This window comes from Lactuca sativa, chromosome 2, assembly GCF_002870075.4.
Source record: "Lactuca sativa cultivar Salinas chromosome 2, Lsat_Salinas_v11, whole genome shotgun sequence".
NCBI lineage: Eukaryota > Viridiplantae > Streptophyta > Magnoliopsida > Asterales > Asteraceae > Lactuca > Lactuca sativa.
In genome coordinates this window covers 128,690,203-128,698,031 of record NC_056624.2, presented here as the reverse complement: position 1 = coordinate 128,698,031, position 7,829 = coordinate 128,690,203, and positions in this window count along the sequence as shown.

Here is a 7,829-nt window from a genome sequence, read left to right as displayed (position 1 = left end):
CAAAACCCTAATGGATAGCTTAGGCCTTAAGCAGTCCAAGGAAGCTTCTGGAATAAGGCCTCTTGGCCGAAATTAGGATGGACACATCCCTAATTTCGTCCAAGCCTAGTTCCATAAGCCTTTCCAGCCCAATACTCAACTATCACACATTTGACAGTTTAAGTCCCGTTTATTTAATTAATGTCTTTTAGCCACAAAATTAATTCTTAATTAATTCTTGTCTAATATTAATTAAACTATACGATTTCTCCTTTAATATATTATTCATATAATATATTAATAACTCATAATAACCACTCACTTGATAAATCATCCTATCATGTTGCTTTGGTGAAGGCGACCCAAAAGGACCGTGCACAACCAAGTCAAGTACTTACCAAATATAGTTACAGGCTTAGACACTAATCAAAGAGTCTCCCACTTGGATAAGTCTAGTAACTACAAATACAAGTACAATCCGATTAGCAATCGTAGCTCTCAAAGACGATGTCGAACTCTGATCTTATCAGTAAACTGTCCTTTAGATAAGAGATCGTATAGTCCTCCGTTATAGATATCATGCGGACAATTACATGGAGCGTAGTCATACTTATTGTCCATCATTTGTTTCTCGATCTTTGATTCGTTTTACATAGAAATTAATTGAACACATCAATTCAGTCATGACCGGGCCCGACACATAAGTCAAACCAAATCATCGAGGGGCCCAAATATCGCTTTTACCCTCTTAGCATAAAAGGAACAGATAAACTTCGACTTATATGCATTTACTATCCACTAATCAAATCATACACACCAATGCGTTTTATAACATCAAGTTATTGATGTGTTTACGCATTATCAATGCACAACCAATTAGTAAACAATAAACCATATATCTAGGTTTTAAGACTATATGATATTATCGTCTTCTGATCACTCATGATAAATTCCATGAAGCGATTCCAGCAAGCGCGGGTTTAATCCAATGCTCAAATCAAGTTCATAAGCACTCATGAACGTTGCAACAAACCTTTGATATGTCTAATACACTTTAGACAATCTACACGCCAATTCATGACAATCTTCTTTCATACCTACTTCAAAGTATGAGTGACTGTGGAACGTTCGAATAATCTTATTATTCAGGAAGTCAAAACATGCAAAATGAAACCATAGGTAATCAATTAACATAAGACAATAGATTTACTCATAAATAATACCCATTTATTTAATCATTGAATGTTAATTACAATTTATCTATTACACGTTTCTAAACTATCTAATCTAAACTAATATCGTCCTTCAGCCTGATGCTCCTAGTGTGTTGCAAGTGCTTAACCCTACACAATCCCTTCGTAAGTGGATCTGATGGGTTATCCTCCAACAATACCCTCTATACTACGAGGAGTCCTTCTTCCACCCGATGTCGAATAAAGTGATATTTTGTCGATATTTCCAAATCTGCCATGATCCCTCGGTTCCTTGGTCAAGACAACCACTCTTTCATTATCACAGAAAATTTCCATGGGCTCCTTTATGGCTGACACGACTCCAAGGTTTCCAATGAAGTTCTTCAACCATATCGCCTCCTTTGACGCTTCGCTCGTCGCTATATACTCTGATTCGCAGTTGAATCAACAACGATCTCCTGCTTGGAACTTTTCCAAGTCACTGCTCCTCCATTAATGGTAAAGACCCTGCCCGACTACGAACGATAGTTGTCCCTGTCGGTCTAGCGTCACTATACCCTCGCACCCTTAAGTCATCACTCCCACCGAGGACTAGAAATCATTCCTTGGTCCTCTGAAGGTACTTAAGAATATTCTTGATTGTGGTCCAATGTGCTTTGCCAGGGTTCCCTTGATATCTGCTGACCATGCTCAAAGCGAAGGCCACATCAGGGCGAGTACAAGTCATAGCATACATAATCGAGCTAACTGCGGAAGCGTATGGTACTCGGCTCATTTCTGCTATCTCGACTTCGGTACTCGGGCTTTGAGTCTTACTCAACTTAGCATTAATTTGGATTGGTAAATCCCCTTTCTTTGAGTTCTCCATACTAAAATGATTTAGTACCTTGTCCAAGTAAGTATTCTGACTAAGTCCTATTAGTCTTTTACTTCTGTTTCTCACTATCCTTATTCCCAAAATATAAGCAGCCTCTCCGAGGTCCTTCATAGCGAAGCACTTCCCAACTCAGGACTTGACTTCCTGCAGCGCTGAGATGTCGTTTCCTATGAGTAGTATGTCATCGACATAAAATACGAAGAAGCTAACTATACTCCGATTGGCTTTGGAATATACACATGATTCATCCTCGCTTCGTACAAAACCAAACTCATTGACATTCTCATCGAAACAAAGATTCTATTTGCGAGATCCTTGTTTCAGTCCATAAATAGACTTCTTAAGCTTAAACACTCTGTTAGGGTGCTTCGCATCAACAAAACCCTTTGGTTGAGCCATGTAAACATCCTCAGCCAACTTCCCATTAAGGAAAGCGGTTTTGACATCCATCTGCCATATATCATAGTCATGAAATGCAGCAATGGCTAGCATAACCTTAATAGACTTTATCTTCGCAACCGATGAGAAGGTTTCATCATAGTCAACTCCGGGAGTTTGATTGAAACCCTTCGCAACCAATCACGCTTTATAGGTGTGCACATTCCCATCTATGTCAGTCTTCTTCTTGAAGATCAACTTGCACCTGACCGTCTTACGACCTGGTACATTGTCAACCAAATTCCAAACTTGGTTGTCATACATGGCTTGCCATGGCTTCCTTATAGCTGTTAGGTTCGTCCAAATTCACTAGTGTACAATCACTAATGAACGTATCCCTTTCTATAGTAATATGAAAACCATAAAACTGGGGTTGAACTCTAACTCTTTCGGAACGTCTAAGAAGTAAGGAATCATCAATTGGTTCAACCGAAGTTTCTTCTTTGGGTTGAGCGCCAGCGTTAGAGGTTCCTTTATCGCTCGACTCTTGACTCTCTTCAAGATCGATTTTCCTCCCACTGTTCCCTTGGCTTATGAGTTCTCACTCTCGGAAAACCCCTCTCCTCGAATCAAAGACAACATTGTCACTCAGTCTATAAAAGAGATATTCAAAGGATTTCTACAGGTAGTCGATGAAAATACATCGATCACTACGAGGTTCGAGCTTGTCGTGAGTCTCTCATCTTATGAAAGCCTCGCAACCCCAAACCTTGATATGTGCCAACGAGGGAGCTTTCACTGTCCACATCTTGTGAGGTGTTTTGGCAACCTTCTTCGTAGGTACTAAGTTAAGGATATGGGTGACAGTCTCTAAGGCATACCCCCATAATGAGATGGGTAGTGAAGCACGACTCATAATGGAACGAACCATGTCTAGCAAGGTTCGATTACGCCTCTCAGCCACGTCGCTCAACTGCGGTGTCCTAGGTGGCGTCAATTGCGAAACGATTCTACATTCCTTGAGGTAGTCGTGGAATTCAAGAATTAGGTACTCTCCACCTCGATTGGATTGAAGCATCTTGATTTTCCTGCCCAACTGATTCTCCAATTCTTGTTTAAACTCCTTGAACTTTTCAAAAGTTTCTGACTTGTGCTTGATTAAGTAGATATACCCATACCTGCTATAATCATCGGTAAAAGTCACATAGAAGTGGTGTGCATCCCTTGTGGTGGATCTAAAGGGCCCACACACATCAGTGTGTATGAGATCCAATAAACCCTCACCCCTCGCACAAGTGCCAGTGAAGGGTGACTTGGTCATCTTTGCAAGTAAACAAGACTCGCACACGTCATCGTCCCTAAGGTCGAATGACTCCAACACTCCATCCTTTTGGAGTTGGACTATGCATTTCTTGTTGACGTGTCCAAAATGATAATGCGACAAGCATGCTTTATCCAAACTATTAGAAGAATAAATACACAAAACATCATTTCCTAAATTTTCTACAACCATCATAGTTTCATATATCCATTACAAGGCAATGCTTCAAAATAGAAAACACCATTAAGATAAGCATTAATAGAACCCTTTTCATTATCAAATGAATATCTAAAACCTTGTCTATACAAACCATGAAATGAAATGATGTTTCTTGCCATATCTGGCGAATAGCAACAATTATTTAAATCTAATCCTAATCTACTACTGAGCATCAAAGAGTAAACTTCGATGACATGTAACACTCGTGTTTCTAGCCTAGGCATTTATATTGAGTTGATAGTCTAGGTTAACCTTTGTAACTCATTTTGAAGAAATGAAAAGGAATTATGTGAATTATGTATTTTATGCTTAATTATTAGGGCTTAATTAATTAAGAATAAAAATAAGCGTCAAAATTAAAGTGTGAGATAAGCCCGATATCTTTACATAAAGTTGTAGTGGTCGAAACAAGGATTTCGGGGATATAAAGAATACCAAAATTCGAGTTATAACGAAGAAGTTATGACCTGTCGAAGTTTCGCGACAAAACCGGCACGGTGCTGAATGTCGTAAAAAGTGAGTTTTTGATAAACTAATTTTTAGCCTTAGTAATCTAAATGAAAGTCGTAGTATTCATTAAACCGAGAAGTTCGATAAAAAGAACGCCCAAATCTGACTTCGTATGAGGAAGTTATGATTTTTCGAAGTTTCAGCTTAGCAGTAGACAGCTAAAAACTCGAATTTTAGATCGAGCGATTTTTAGCCGACATAACCTAAATGAGAATTGAATCGTCATTAGGAGCACAACGGTAAAAAGTCTGACGAAAACGGACGTCGGATGAAGAAGTTATGAATTTTTAACGGATTTCCTGTCCCGGTCAGTTAAAAATAATAATATAAAATTTAAACTCAAAATTAGCCGACGAAGTCTAAACGGAAGTTGTAGAGCGTAATTTTAGCTACACGTGCATATAAAGAACGTCAAAAACGGACCTCGTATGCGAAATTTATGGATTTTAGAAGTTTTGACGCGAAAATCAAGAAAATTCGCATAGTCACGAGTTGCCACGTCACCCTCGCTGAAAAAGTGCCACGTGTCCTACTGAGTCATCCGAAGTCCTGGCACATCCGAGGAGTGATGCGTGTGCATCCTAGCCCGAGCCACGCAATGTCTGCCGCGTGTCCGACCTTCGCACCAGCTGTCTCCCTTCCCTCCTGCTTCGGGTACGAACCTCGGACCTAGACTCCGGTCCACTTAGAAGCTGCCAGCGAGCCCTCACAGGTGCGACCCATGTGCGAGCCATGCGCAGCCACGTGCGAGCCACCTCCTCTACGAGCTTCAGATCTGCGACGCGTGTCTTCCTCCTGACCATCCGATCAGAAGCCTCGCCCCTATAAATAGAAGGGTGCGAGACCTCCCGGGTAACTTTGAAATTTTACCACATTTAAACCTTAAACCTATATTTTCTTCATCTTAACATCCCGCAAAGCCCCGATATCGATTGTAAAGCCCGGAATACCCGAAGAAGTGCCCGAGAAGCCCAGAAAATTTATCTTTTCGGTTTCGAAGCCCAACTTTTGTAGAGCCCGGTTTCTCAATAAAACTCCCGATTTTATTAGAAACGATCGTTTTAGGAAACGAATTGCTGCCCGATTTTCATCAAAACATGTGAGTGTGTAGTTACTTTCAATTTACACATAGATATGAAGTATTTACCTTGAAATATGTGTTATGTGTAAATATGTTAATTGTTTATTCGAGGTGACTGTTGAATTGATGTTTTATACAAGTTTTAAACTGTATATGCTTTTTTTATCTACAAAATATGTTGGGTAGAACATGGGTAGATGAAATAGTTGATGTGTGTTAAAAAGGTGAGAGGCCTCGATGTTGTTGTTGTTGTTGTTGTAGTCATCTAGCGGAGTATAGATGATGATCACAGACTTTTCTAGACAGTCTAGTGGAACACTAGCAGGTTCGCAACTTGTAGGTGTTGATAAATTAAATGTTCATTGGCGTACTCCATCCCCCTCATGGTTGCCTTAAGGACATGTATGGCTAAGGAAACCCCTTAGTAGTAGTGTCCACCCCGATGATAATCCTTAGGCTAGGTCCCTTGTGATAGGTGTTTAGGGACGTAAATTGAGGACAACGGGAATGGGTAATCAGGGTTATTGTTGATTGGTGAACTTAATAAGTATATTATTATTGTGGGTTCAAAACCCTATATGCTCACCAGGCTCCCAAGCCTGACCCACTCAGTTTTTATGATTACGGGTAGTGGACCTCGAGCATAGTCGGAGGAAGATGAGAGATTTTTGGATTATAGGCTAGTAGTTGTAAATAACTGTTGAAAGGCTTATAATGTCTTGTTTATGCTTTTGATCTGTATCGGAACATGACATCCCGAGGTTTTGATATATATGGAAAATATATACCTTCTTAATGAAGGATTTCTCTGATTTTATTTTAAAAATCATAAATTGAATTGGTCTTTTTTGGCCGAGAAATTAGGGGATGTCACATGACAGGCGACGATCTTCTGTTCCCCGTGATCCACATCCTTATTTCTTCTTAGGCATTGCAAATCAGAACAAATGTGAAAACCACATCCTGTATGAAGTACCCAAGAAATAGCATTTGATGAATAATTTGATTTAATAGTGTATATACCTGCGTAGGATGGCTTGATCTTCTCATCCTTGATTTCTTGTAGATACTCTGGGCAGCTTTGTTTCCAATGCCCTATCTTGTGGCAGTGGTGGCACTCTGCCTCCTTGGGGTTGGAGTTGGGTTTAGCAGAACCAACCTTGGTTCCAATAGAAGAGGTACCATCTTGGGACTTTCCATTGTGGTTGCTCTTTGAGGGAGCCTTCCTCTTCTTACCCTTCCTTTGCCCAATTGCCAAGACCGGGGCAGCAGCGGGAGTAGGATTTGATGCAACAGACTTATCTTTGAGATTGCTTTCAGCAGTCCTTAGCAAGCCTTGAAGCTTGCTCAAAGTGATCTCTTCTTTATTCATGTGGTAGGTCATGTGGAACTGGTTGTAGCAGGGAGGCAAAGAGTGAAGGATGATGTCAATCGCCAGCTCTTCATTAAATTTCACATTCAACTTTAGCAGGAGATCGACTTATCTCTGCATTTTTTGCAGATGGGCGGTAAGGGACTCTCTGCTACCCATTGTAAGTCCCTAAAATGCGTGTGTATCAATCAGATCCGTTTGATGGTGCAGAATCCCAATCAAACGGATGATGTCAAATCAAATAGAAGAGAAGGAGAAGAAGAATAATATGAATCTCTGTATGAATTGATTAGAATTAAAGTTCCAGATACAAAAGATTCACACACACAAAAATGGTCTCTAGTTTCTATCTTCTCTCGTTCATCAATCTGTTCCTCACACCTTAACACCTATATATATACAAGGGGAACATGGGCTTGGTGGACATGGGCCGTAAATGGGTTTATGGCCGTAAACTCAACTGTAAACCCCACCTGACCGTAAACTAGACTGAAAGCTCATAAAATATTACATAAAAATATAATTGCCCAGAAAAGCAAAGTATAAACCATATTTTGACCCAACAATCTCCCCCTTGGTTTATAGCTTTCTTTTCTTAATTGACCCAACAAGCTCCCCCTAATTAGTAATTTTTGTTTTGTTAATATTCATTGGGAGATTGGCTTCATCATTAACCTTCGATTTCTTCACAGCATCAGGATGAACATATGAATCTTCCATGAATCACTTCATCTTGAGCCCTTGGGCCTTTCTTCAAGATTTGGAATTGAACGCACATTGGGTGAGGATGCTTGATGTACTGATTCTTGAAAGATGACGCTTTCAGCTTGAGAATCTTCAGAGAGAACATCAGAGATAACAAATCTTCTGGATCACTTTAGCAGGTACAACGATAGCAG